The sequence below is a fragment of the Palaemon carinicauda genome, chromosome 1 (assembly GCF_036898095.1).
Source record: "Palaemon carinicauda isolate YSFRI2023 chromosome 1, ASM3689809v2, whole genome shotgun sequence".
Taxonomy (NCBI): Eukaryota; Metazoa; Arthropoda; class Malacostraca; order Decapoda; family Palaemonidae; genus Palaemon; species Palaemon carinicauda.
Genome location: NC_090725.1, coordinates 158,838,008 through 158,850,616, shown reverse-complemented (window position 1 = coordinate 158,850,616; position 12,609 = coordinate 158,838,008). Strand labels below are relative to the sequence as shown.

General features: G+C 55.7%; 1 protein-coding gene and 1 non-coding gene across 6 annotated transcripts in view; both read right to left on the bottom strand.

The window, feature by feature from the left end:
* LOC137652693 (E3 ubiquitin-protein ligase RNF19B-like) overlaps nt 1-12,609 on the bottom strand; it is a 305,828-nt gene that overhangs the window by 206,608 nt on the left and 86,611 nt on the right. The window lies entirely within an intron of this gene.
* On the bottom strand, nt 8,441-8,559 carry LOC137659032 (5S ribosomal RNA). Its single transcript, XR_011047456.1, has one exon. It is a non-coding gene; the product is annotated as a 5S ribosomal RNA (ribosomal RNA).

Here is a 12,609-nt window from a genome sequence, read left to right as displayed (position 1 = left end):
AGTGGACTTCGGTCCACCTCAGTATCTCTACTGCAAGATGGGATAGCTGTTGTGAAAAGGTACCTCCCTGCTTGTTGATATAAGCCACTACTGTGGTGTTGTCGCTCATCACCACCACAGAGTGGCCCGCCAGGGTCTGTTGGAACTGTTGAAGGGCCAGATAGACGGCCTTTATTTCTAGCAGATTGATGTGGAGGTACCTTTCTGATTCTGACCATAGGCCTGAGATCCTCTGGTTCAGAACGTAGGCCCCCCACCCTTCTTTTGACGCGTCCGAGAACTGCATCAAATCCGGGGGGATGACGAGAAGATCAACTCCCTTTCGAAGGTTTTCGTCGGTCAGCCACCACTGCAGGTCCGTCCGTTCCGCGGGTCCCTTAGGGACCAGAGTGTCTGGGGAATCATTGCCTTGATTACACCGGGACTTGAGCTGCCATTGAAGGGATCTCATCTTGAGGCGGCCGTTCGGAACTAGACGGGCCAGAGAAGAAAGGTGACCTAGGAGACGTAACCAAGATTGGGCTGGAAGCTTCTCTCGTCTGAGGAAAGGTCTTGCGACCCTCCTCAGCCTTGCTATCCTGTCGTCTGATGGAAAGGCTTTGTGGAGATTGGTGTCTAATATCTTGCCTAGATATACCAGTCGCTGAGTTGGAAGCAGAGAAGACTTCTCGAGATTTACCATGATCCCTAGATCTTGGCAAAGTCCCAGAAGCTTGTCTCGGTGTCGAAGAAGGGTCGACTCCGAGTCTGTCAGGATCAGCCAGTCGTCCAGATAGCGAAGGAGACGGGTGCCGATCCTGTGTGCCCACGAAGATATCAGGGTGAACACTCTGGTGAACACCTGAGGTGCTGTGGAGAGACCGAAACACAGCACCTTGAACTGGTAGATCTTGTTGTCTAGGCTGAATCTCAAGTACTTCCTGGAAGACGGATGGACTGGGATCTGGAAGTACGCGTCCTTCAAATCCAGAGTGCACATGAAGTTTTGACAGGTCTCCAGCCTCCGGACGCCTTCTTTACAAGAAAGAGTCGACTGAAGAAGCCTGGGGAGCCGTCGACGACCTCCTGGAGAGCATCCTTCTTGAGCATGGTCTCGACTTCTGCCCGAAGGGCTAGCCCCTTCACCGATCCCATGGCATAGGAGCTCAACGACACTGGATTCACTGTCAGGGGAGGAAGAGATGTTATGAACGGGACGCGATATCCTTGGCTGATCACAGAGATCATCCAGGAATCGGCCCCAAGTTGCTGCCACTTGTCCGCGCAACTTTGTAGGCATTCCCCCACTGGTGGACATGCAGGGGGATTGCCAATCCTAGTGTTTACGGCCTCGGCCGCTCCCCCTAGGATTCTTACCTCCCCTGGAGTTCTTTCCGCCTGAAAGGACTGCTGCTTAGACACCTTTGCCTTTGCTGCCGGAGCCTGTCTCGATGTCCTAGACTGACGAGGCTGCTGATGTTGTTGTTGAGGAGCTGGAGGCTTGTAGGACCGAGATGTAAGGGCCCTTTGGAGGAGCGAATCGTGATTCGACTTCCTCCACCTCTCAGCTGTCCGTTCCACATCCTTGGGCTCGAACAAACTCTCTCCAAGGATAGAGGAGTGTCTGAGCTTGCCGACATCCACGGCTGGGACTTTCGAGTGGAACCTCTTGGTCACGGCATCACGACGTTTTAAGATAGAGTTTGCCCACAAGTTCGAAACTTGGTGAGCTAAAAACTCGATGGAGCGCGTGCCCGAGAGGAGGAAAGTCTCAAGGGCCTTCCTGGTGCTTTCCTTGGACAAGTCCTCGGATCGCAATAGGATGCCCAGAGACCCCAGCCAGATGTCCAGCCACGAAGTGGCCTGCATGGCACACTTCGTGACCTTCTCCTGGCTTAGGATCTCCGTAGCCGAGAATGTTACCTACCGGGCGGAGAGTTTCTCAAGAGAAATTCCCCTAGAGAGCTCCTCCACAGAGTGGTGGAGGGGAAGAGCTAAACAAAACTCCCCCATGATCTGTAAGTACCTCCTCTGTTGTATACGAGGAGGTGGGAGGAGTTTGTTTCCGGCAGAGGAACGGCTGGAGGAGGCGAGTTCGGCGAGCTGGCCCTCAACCTTGTCTCTGGCACTCTTCACTCCCTGGGACCAGGGCAGAGCCGCGCTGGCCTTTGGGAGTTTCTGGGTAGCGTAGACTTGGTCCAGGACCGTATCCTTGCCTTCGCGGGGGGCGGTCTCGGGGTCCTTGAATTCGTTGAGTTGCCTCATTAGACTCAGGACCTGCCAGAAGGCATGCTCCGACTCGTGCTGCTCTCCTCCTTGTGGACTGGCAGCAAGGTCTCCTGTCCCCAGTAGCTCTACGTGGGGAGATACGTGGACGTTCTCCTGGGGTCTCGTTAGCTCTGGTCGAATCCGGGTAGAAGACTTAGGAGCAGTCTTCGAGTCCTTAGGCTCCCTCCTGGGAGGGATACAGGACTCAAGCAAAGAAGCCTGGGGGCTCCTCTCCACGCGAGATGGTTCTTTTCCTCGAGGTGGGGTTCCTCCCATTGGTGCCGTGGGAGAACGCCTCACCTCGCTGGATACTCCTGAGGACGGAAAGGCTTCGTCCACAGGGGAAGGAGATGGCGTCTGCGAGGGGGAAGGGGCCTTCCTGAAGAGCTTCTTGGGAGCCAGCTTAACCCTAAGAGAAGTTACCACGAAGTCCAATCCTCTCCTTCTCTTCAGCAGGGACGCGGGTGTCGTTGGTTTCAGTCCCAGATCAGCGAGGGCCGGCTTTATAGCCTGCACGACCGCTTTGATCACGGACCCGAACCAAGGCTGGCGGCTGACTGACGCAGTGTCAGCAACACCCGCTGGAGGGAAGGGGATCGGCTGATCCTTAGGAGTGGATACCACGGGGCCTGCCTGAAAAGAAAAATGTTGCGTAGACCTCTCCGAAGATTCTTCCTGCTCCTGGACGTGCGCAGCTCTGCGTTTGCGGGGTGGAGATCGCGAGGACGAAGATCTGGAAGCCCGCGTCCCCGAAGACTCGCACGGTTGGGTACGCTGCGAAACCCGACGGGAATCGCTGGCGAGGTCGCGCTGGCGCTCGCGCGATGGTAGAACCGCTGGTTCGCGCGCGGGCGAACGTTGGCGCGCATGCGCGCAGGCGCGGGGGCGTGTGGGAGAGTAGGCACGTGGGCGCGCAGGCAAAGGTGCGCGTGGGCCCACAGGCGAAGGTGCACGTGGGCGCGCAGGTGAGAATGCGCGTGGGCGCGCAGGTGAGGGTGCGCGTGGTTGTAAGGGCGAACGCTGGCGGTCGGGAGAACGATGGCGCATAGGCGATCGGTGGCGCGTTGACGAGCGACGGCGCGTTGGCGAGCGACGGCGCGTTGGCGAGCGACGGCGCGTTGGCGAGCGACGGCGCGTTGGCGAGCGATGGCGCGTAGCGCGAACAGGCGATCGACTACGCACAGGCGAGTTAGCGCGTGGGTGTGTCGGAGACCTTTGGTGATCTGGCGCGTGGGCGCGTTGGCGCGTATGAGAGCGCTTGCGCGCAGGCAAGATATCACGCGGGCGCATAGGAGATCGTTGGCGTGCAGTTGCGCGTTCAGAAGGAACCAACTGGGGCGTAGGACCAGAGGGCGAGGATGCGCGCAAAGGCGAAAGCTCGTGGGCGGGCTCAGGAGACATCTCGTGGGCGCGCCGCGCAGGAACTCGGGCTGTCTTAGAAGTAAGAGTGCGGGCAATGGCGTGCGGGCGATGACGCGCAGGCGATGGCTGGCGCATAGGCGAACGTCGGCGAGGAGGCGGAGGGACAGTGTCCTTGCCTGCGCCCAGATCCGGAGATCGCGGGCGTGCGGGTGAACGTTGGCGCGCATCAGGAACAGGGCGCGCAGTTGTGCGCTGACGAGCAGGAGATCGTGGACACTCAGGAGACCGATGGGGCGCATTGCGCGCAGCAGGAGCAGAAGTGCGCTGGCGAGCAGGAGAACGCTGGCGCACAGGAGGTCTCTGTAGCACAGGAGAGCGCTGGCGCGCAGGAGGGCATTGACAGGCAGGAGATCTACGGCGAGACTCGGCAGGAGATCGTCCGGGCGCTGTGAGTCCAGAGGAACCTGTGAGCGCCTGTGCGCTAGCTAAGGAACCTCTAGGACTGCGCGCGCACGCAGGTAAGACCTAGCGCTTGAGGGACTCACTCACATTGTGGGATAAGCCCTCTTGCCCCGAAGGGACCGGTGCCCGTTGGACAACGGGGTGCGTAGGCGCCCACTGCGCATCAGCGTCTAGGAACAGTGATGGAAGACTGGAAGGTCTGGCAGGCGTGAGAGATCGCGAACGATCTGCGGAGAGGTCAAGCGATGCAGCTGCAACGGTCTGCTCTCGTCGTGGAGGATCCTCTGCAGGGGACGTCGAAGGCGAAGAACCGAAGAGGCGCCTCCTAACTCCCTTGAAAGGAGAAGAAAGGCCTCTCCGGCGAAGAGGAGGGCGAGCCTTACAGCGAAGACGACCTCGAGGCACAGCAACACCATCGTCTGTCCTCCGAACAGGAGTCTCTGTCAGTGCACTCCCCCGAGGGGGAGAGTCACCCGCAGGAGAGACCGTTGGACCCAGCTCCTCCCTCGAAGGATGTTTGGAGGGGGGAACTGAGCCTTCAGCAACATCCGTAAACGCAGCAGGGATCTGACTGGACCCGTCGGAAGCCTCTGCCACAACAACGTCGACAATAGACAGAGGATCTACCTCTGCTATTACCGGCGACTGTTTGACAGCTGCACCCAACTGGATCAGGTCAAACAGGGCTTCTCTGGAGGGCGAGCCCTTAAGCCCCAAGGAAGCCCAAAGCTGTAAGAGATCATCGTTAGCAACATGGTCATCAACAAGATCAATGCCCTCCCCCGGAGTAGGAGGGGGAGCTGCCTCGCTATGGGAGGCAACGCCCTCTCCCGAACCCCGAGATTGGGAAACAAAAGAAGGGCCAACGCTACCACTCGCCAGCCTCTCGCGAGAGACCGATCGAGTGGGAGCTTCGGAGGAGGTTCGGGCGGCAGAAGAAGAGTCTTTGGAACCTTCCTTCTTCAAGGCAACCCTTGAAGGAGAACGGTCACGCTTAGACTTCTTCTTACGCCGCCGGGCAAACCTCTCCCACTGGGAGGTAGGCCACTCCCTGCACTCACTACAGGTATTATCCCTTTCACACCGTTGACCTCGACACTGCGGACATAAGGAGTGAGGGTCCGTCTCGACCGCCGACATGAACGTTCCACAAGGGCGGTCGGGAAGTCCAGGGCACTTCCGCATGATGGGAAGAAAAGATGAGGCCAACTTCAAGCGCACAAGCTGAAAGAATAAGCAAAACAAAATTAAGGCTGTCAATAATGCGAGGGCGAAGCAGAGACGTCTGCTCATCACCCGAGCCAAAAGTGAAGTGAAGCAGTTCACCGGTGTGTGAGGGGGGGAGGGGTAGCTAGCTACCACTCCCCTACCCCCTCGTTAAAATTCTAATGGCTCGTCATTTCAGCTACGCCGAAAGTAAAACTCCATGTAAATAGCGTGGTTTGTATTTCGGTTACGGAACAATTATTAGGCAGGTGGTAAGATATCCTAAAAATGACAAATTCGGAGATAATTTGTATTTTTCCTAACCATACAAACCTTAGCTATTTACATTGGGTTTACCTTTCGGCGTAGCTGAAATGGCGAGCCATTAGAATTTAACGAGGGTGTATTACCCCCGCGCTAGTTAGCATGGGGGTAGTGGAGTGGTAGCTAGCTACCCCTCCCCCCTCACACACCGGTGAACTGCTTCACTTCACTTAGAGGTAGGACTTGTCTTGGGGGACAGGGCTGGCGGGCAAATATGTGTAAATAGCTAAGGTTTGTATGGTTAGGAAAAATACAAATTATCTCCGAATTTGTCATTTGTTCCGTAACCAAAATACAAACCACGCTATCTACATTGGGTGACTTACCCCTTAGGAAGGGTGGAAAGTCCCCAGCCATACTGGCTTTGGCTTTACCGGGGGCTCAAAATCAGAGTGAGTCGCACTCGAGAAAAGGAGTCCCTGCACCTCACAAGTTCCTTGCTCCGCAAGGAAACGTGTGGCCTACATAAGCTTGTGTGTGAAGGAAGAAGTGTGACCCGTCCTAGGCAGTTGACCTGGAGTTCCAGAAGGAACTCTGGGTTAGGACGTTCCCAATACCACCTCGTCAGGGTATGGGGGACGCGACAGTATTGACTCAATACTCGGAACACAAGGAAGCATGGTTTACCTGCAGAGGTTTGAGGTCAGCTATGCAGAGACCAGGATGCTGCTTCCCCAGTAGAGGGGACGATGAAGAAAGAAGTAAGGGCCAGACATACTTCTTTCGTTCATGCAGACTAAAACCTGATAACAATGCCCTCAACCTTCTGCTACCTGTCCAAAAAGGAGCCTGAGGTTAGACCAGCTGTTGTGTAGCCACCACAGAGCGATAGAAACGTATCGATACTCCTGTGGGTCACGTCCTGCAGGAAGCGGGCTGCGAAGGTCATTAGACGCTTCCAGACTCCAGCTTGTAGCACCTGCGTCACAAAATAGTACTACTCGAAGGCGAGGGACGTTGCGATGTATCCGACATCGTGCTGTAGGGCGACGTGACAGGGGAGGGTCTGGAGTCAGGTCGAGATGAATGTCCTTGAGTCCGAGCTGAAGAGGTATACTGGAGACTCTCCCCTGTGTCCTTCCTGTGCTCCCAACCCGGCTGCACATGAGGACAAACTGCAGCTGTTCCCAAAGATAACCCCTCGATTCCTTTACTGGCAAGAAGGAGAAGGTTTGGGTCATCTGATACAGAATGGTGACTCAAAATCTTGAAGGACTTGGACCGAAGGGCCGGGACCCCAAGATTCTGAGTCTAGCAAACAACTCAGGAGCGAACCTGAATGTTGCCTTTCCCTATTCCTTAGAAAGGGCGGAGTCGTACGAGACCAAGAAGATTGCTTACACACTGGCCGAGGCCAGAGTGAGCAGGAGCACCGTCCCCCAAGACGGAATACGATCAGAGGCCTGACGTAATGGTTCTTGAGAAGATCTCTTAAGGGACTAAAAAGTCCGAACCATGCTCCATGGAGGAGGTCTCACTCCGACTAGGGGCAGGGACGTTTGCAGCTTCGCATGAGCGAAGAACGGTCCAGCGGGAAGGAAAAAGTCTATTCCTTTCAGCCTGAAGGCCAGGGAAAGGCTGAGCGACAGGCTTCATTGCCGAGAGCGGAAAGGAGTTTCCTCCCGCCGAAAAGCAATAAGTCCGTTATTGCTGGAGAAGAGGCCTCAAGGGAAGAGGTATCTATCCCACGACACCAACCACAGAAGACTCTCCACTTCGCATGGTAGACCCCTGAGGATGACTATCCCAGGTGACTCGACCTCCGCTCCGCAACTGTAGCGGGTTGTCTCTTCTTGAGGAGGCGGCGTAGTGTCTCCAGGCGTGAAGCCGAAGCGATGCCCCGGCTCGTGAAAGATGTTGTAGTGTGGTTGTTTGAGTAGCCTGTGCCGTGGGAGAAGCTCTCCCGGGAGTTCCGTCAGGGGAAGCAGAGGGTCCGGAAACCGTTCCGCGTATAGTCACAGTGGAGCTCTCAGGGCCATCGAAAGGTTGACAGACAACCTGGTCTTGTTGAGACCCATTCTCAACAGACAACAATGGTGGGAAGACGCAGGCGTCGATGTTGTCCCACCATCACCGGAAAGCATTTTGCCAAAGAGTCTTGGGGTCTGAGACCGGGGGGAAGAACAGAGGAAGCTTGAAGTTCCAGGCTGTCGCAATCAGGTCCCCCAGGCCAGGACTTGCTGGCTACTAAAGGCCAAAGACCCCCAGGTACCCTCTATCCGCGAGGCTCTGCTCAGATAGTCGGAGAGAACATTCCTCTGCCCGGAATGAGCGAGCCAATAGAGAGGACCTCGGATCATCTCAGTATCTCTACTGCAAGCTGCGAAGGTATGAAAGTACCATGAAGTCGTCGCGCACGGAGCGACGCGGCAGGAACTGTAGGATCTGTAGAGGGGCCAGACTACGGCCCATAAGCCTGCCTGAATGATGGAGAGGTATCCTTCAGCTCCTGACCATAGGCCTGAACCGGAACATGCCCCCCCCCACCCCCTTTTCTTTGACGAGTCCGAGAACAGCATCAAAATATGGGGAAAGGACAAGAATATCCACTCCCATCAAAAGGTTCCATAGGTCAACACCCATTGCAGGTCTAAATGTTCCGCTGGTCCCATAGGGGCCAGAAAGTCCGGTTAATCGTTGCTTTGATACCACCGGAACTTGGGCCGCCCCACAGGGAACTTATCCTGAGGCGACCGTTCGTGACTTTAGACGGGTCAATGAGGAAAAGAGACCCAGGAAACGTTCCAAGGTAGGGCTGAAAGCTCTGCTTGACTAAGAACAGGTACTGCGACTCTAGTCAGCCTTGCCACAGTCAACTGAAGGGAAGGCTCGGAGAAGGAGGCAACAGCATCTGGCGTCCCCAGGCGGTCACCCATCCAAGTACTGACCAGACCCAACGTTGCTTAACTTCGCTGATCGGATGAGAAGCGGTGTTTCCAACGTGGTAAGGCCGTCTCAATATCATGGCTAGATACTCCAGATGTTGAGGCAGAAGAAGAGAAGGCTCCTAGCAAATTACCATGATCCCTCACTCATGGTAAGGACCCGGAAGCTTATCCCGGCGTTGAAGAAGGTCGAACCCGAGCCTACCGGAGTTGACCAGACCTCCAAAAGGCGAAGGAGGCAGAAGCCTGCTCCTGAGCGGCCATGAGGAAAGCAGGGAGAGTTCTCTGGGGAAAAACCTGCGATGCCGCGGCGGGATCGCCACACCGCATCTCAAGTCTAGGCTGAATTCCAAGAGCATCCTGGAAGATGGATGGAATGGAAACTGGAAGTACCCGTCCTTCCGATTCAGGGCCTAAGGAGTCCTGTCGCCTCGTTACCAGTCTGATCGATTCTGCTGTTCCACGCTGGACGAACTTTGTTCGACAAACTTGATCAGAGCTGAGAGGTCGACTACGGAATTCCCGTCTCAGATGCTTTCCTACGAGAAAGGATCGACTGAAGAAGCCGGGGGGTGAAGCCGTCGACGACCCTATGGAGGACCTTCTCCTAAGGCATGGATCATTCTGCCCAAACGGGCAAAACTCTTGCCGACCCCATGGCATAGAGGTTCAGTGACACTGAAATCGTTGACAGAGACGGAGAGATGGTAAGAGCAAGGCGCGATATCCTTGGCTGATCACGGAGATCGTGCAGGAATTGGCATCGGGAAGCTGTTATCCGGATGAGTAACCTTAGGCATCCTCCCAGCGTGAAACCTGCAAGGGGGGGTTGCCAATCCTAGAGTTTGTGAACTCTGCCGCTCCCTCTAGGATTATGCCCCCACGGGAGAGCCTCCCGTGCTACCTGTCCCTGACAGGAGGGGACTGCTATTGGACACCTTGTTTTAGCTGCCGTAGCCGGTCCGATAACTTAGGCCGAAGAGGCAGGCCTCCAGCGCCTCGCTGGAGGCCTGCAGGGTCTGGAAGAAAGCGCCTTGGAGGAGAGAAAACGGAAGTCGACTTCCTCCGCACAACCGCTCCACGGATGAGACACCCGAGAGGAAGCCCTCGGTCACTGCGTCTAGATGGTCCAACATCGAGCTTGCCCGCAAGTTCGAAACTTGGCGACGAAACGCCAAGGTGCTTGAGCCCGAGAGGAGGAAAGTACCCATGATCTTCCTGGAGCTTCCTTGTACAAAACCTCGGGTCGCAACCGAGGAGGGAAAGGACCTGGTAAGCCCCTTCCACGAGATGGAGAAGAGGAAGGGCTAAACCAGTCACCCCTTGCCCGACGGAGAAATCTCGAACGGAAAGCTCCCTGGCAAGACCCTTCCAGGGAATGACGAGGAAGGGCTAACACAGGTTCTGGAAAGAAGAATGTTGCTCAGACCTCCCTGAAGATTCTTCCTGCTCTTGCATGTGCCATGCTCTGCGTTTACGGGGTGAAGACAGTGTTCTGGAAATACGCTACAGAAAACTCGCCAGGCTGGCCATGTTGCGAAACCCCGACGGGAATCGCGGTCGCAATCGCCCTGGCGCTCGCGCGATGGTAATCAATGGTTTGCGCGTGGGCGAACGTGGAAGCGCCCGTGCGCGGGCACGCAGAAGCGCTGACGAAAGTGCGCAAGGGAGCGCAGAAGGAGGGCGAGCGTGGTAGGAAGGGCGAGAGCTGGTGGTTGGAATCCGAAAGTTCACAGGCGAGCGATGACCCGTAGGCGAGCAATGGATACTGCAGGAATCGAGCCGACGTTCGCGCGATGGAACACCGTCGGTTAGCGCGATGGAACACCGTCGGTTCGCGCGACGGAACACCGTCGGTTCGCGCGACGGAACACTGTTGGTTCGCGCGACGGAACACTGTTGGTCCGCGCGATGGAATACCGTTGGTTCGCGCATGGGCGAACATTGGAGCGCATGTGCGCAGGCGCGCGGGCACGTGGGCGTGCGGTCGCGCGGGCACGCGGGTGAGCGCAGGCGGTCGGGAGACCGACGGCGCGTAGGCGGGCGATGGCGCATTGACGAGCGATGGCGCGTCTTGGCGAGCGATGGCCCATAGGCGAGTGAAGGCGCGTTGGCAAGCGATGGCGCCTCGGCAAGCGACGGCGCGTTGGCGAGCGGTGGTGCGTTAACAAAACGCTAGCGTGCAGACGAAGAATCGCGCGGGCGCGTAGGCGATTGCTAACGCGTAAGAGACTAGGGATGGCTAGCGCGCATCGCGCTAAACGGAAGGCGCGCAGGTGCATCAGGAAGGTGAGCGCTGAATCGAGCTGTCAATAAGGCGATCCTGGACGGTCAGGAAAAACCGTCGGCGCCCATTGGTGCGTGGCAGGAAAGGGCGCGTAGATGTGCGCTGGCGATTGAAGAAAGCTGGCGCACAGAAGGACAGAAGTAAAGGTGAGCGCTGGCGAGCAGGAGTAAGATCTACGGCAAGACTCAGCTAACGGAGATCGTGGTCCACAGCAGGCGAGCGCTAGATCGCTACTGATGGTGTCCAGGGGACCTGACACGCGTGGCAGATCGATGGCGATCGTTGACGCGCAGGAGATTGCTGACGAGCAGGAGAGCGCTGGCGAACAGGAGAGCGCTAGCGTTCAGGAAAACGCTGATGAGCAGGAGAGCGCCTGTGCGCTAACACTGAGCAGGAGAGAACACTGCAGAAGGGCGCACAGGGGAACCCTGACACGCAAGGGAAGCACCCCCGTTGGAGGCAACCCTTTCGAAGGGACCGTTGTCCGTCGGAAGACTGTTGTCCGTCGGAAGACTGTTGTCCGTCGGAAGACTGTTGTCCGTCGGAAGACGAGCTCAGACTACTGTCCATCTGCACCAGGGGCGGAAGGTCAAGAAGGCGGTGGAGATCGATCCCCGGAGAGATCTAAAGAGGAAGGAGCTGCAGGCTGCAAACGGAGATTCAAAAAGGCACCTCTTAGCACCCTTATAGGGAGATGGGAGGCCCTTACGACGTAGCGGACGGTGAGCCTTACGGCGAAGGCGGCCAACAGCAACAAAAGCAGAAGAGTCCTCCGAAGAGGAGTCTCTATGAGTGTACTCTCTCGCGAACGAAAGAGAAACACTTCATAGAAGAGACGGGTCAGCCAGTGACCTAAAAAGAGCAATCCTCCGAAGAGGAGCTCCTGCAGTTGCCCAGCCCCTTGAGCGTAACTGCAGGTGCGACCGCTCAGCACCAAGAGCATAGTCGCACGAAAAAAATGCAAGAGAAGAACCCCCCCCAAGGGAAAAACTCAAGCCTGGACAAGAAAACTTCCCTCGAAAGCAAAGTTCCCCACCCAAGGAGGCGAGCCTCCTGAGTATTCTAAAATGAACTGGAGAGCTGTCAATCGTCACGGGAGTACTTCCAGGAGAAGGAGACACGCCCCTGACGAAGGTCTATAGGGGAGGCAGCAACAGCCGAATCCCCAGGCCTCAACAAGACAGCTCACTCCGTTGTCACATTACAGAAACGAACTAGATCGGTAACTGTGAAAAATAAAAACAAAAATCATTAGTTAACATTCATTCCCCCGGGAAGGCTCCGAAGAGGAATCCCAAGGGAAAGGAACACAAGAATTACACAACAGGCACGTGCCCTCATAACCACTTACACTCACGGAAGGAGAGCTGTAACCAAAACAGAATTATAACAATTATAATTATGTAATTTAAAAATGAATGAACACTAAAGAAAGAACAAAAACCCTGAAAGGAATCGTTCTACAAAGCTGAAAAATCAACAAATACAATTAGATTCATAAACTAATTGAGACAAAACGTACGGCGTAGCAACCCCACCCACACGGGAAGGAAGCTACTCAGACGTAGTAAAAGTAACGTAGTAAAAGGGTGAACGACCTCAAGAGAGAGAGAGAGAAAGACCGTAGTCAAACTCGATCGCGACCCATGAAAATACACCATGGTGGCCTAACTGCTGAGGGCTCCACGGAGATATCGTATACTAATCACACAAGCACAAACTCTGAAAAGGAAACTTACTGATTTTTATACTCAAATATATACATAAACACGAAAAAATGTTTACATATATATTGAGTAAAAGAAAAGTAAGTGATTAAGTAAAGACAAAACAAAC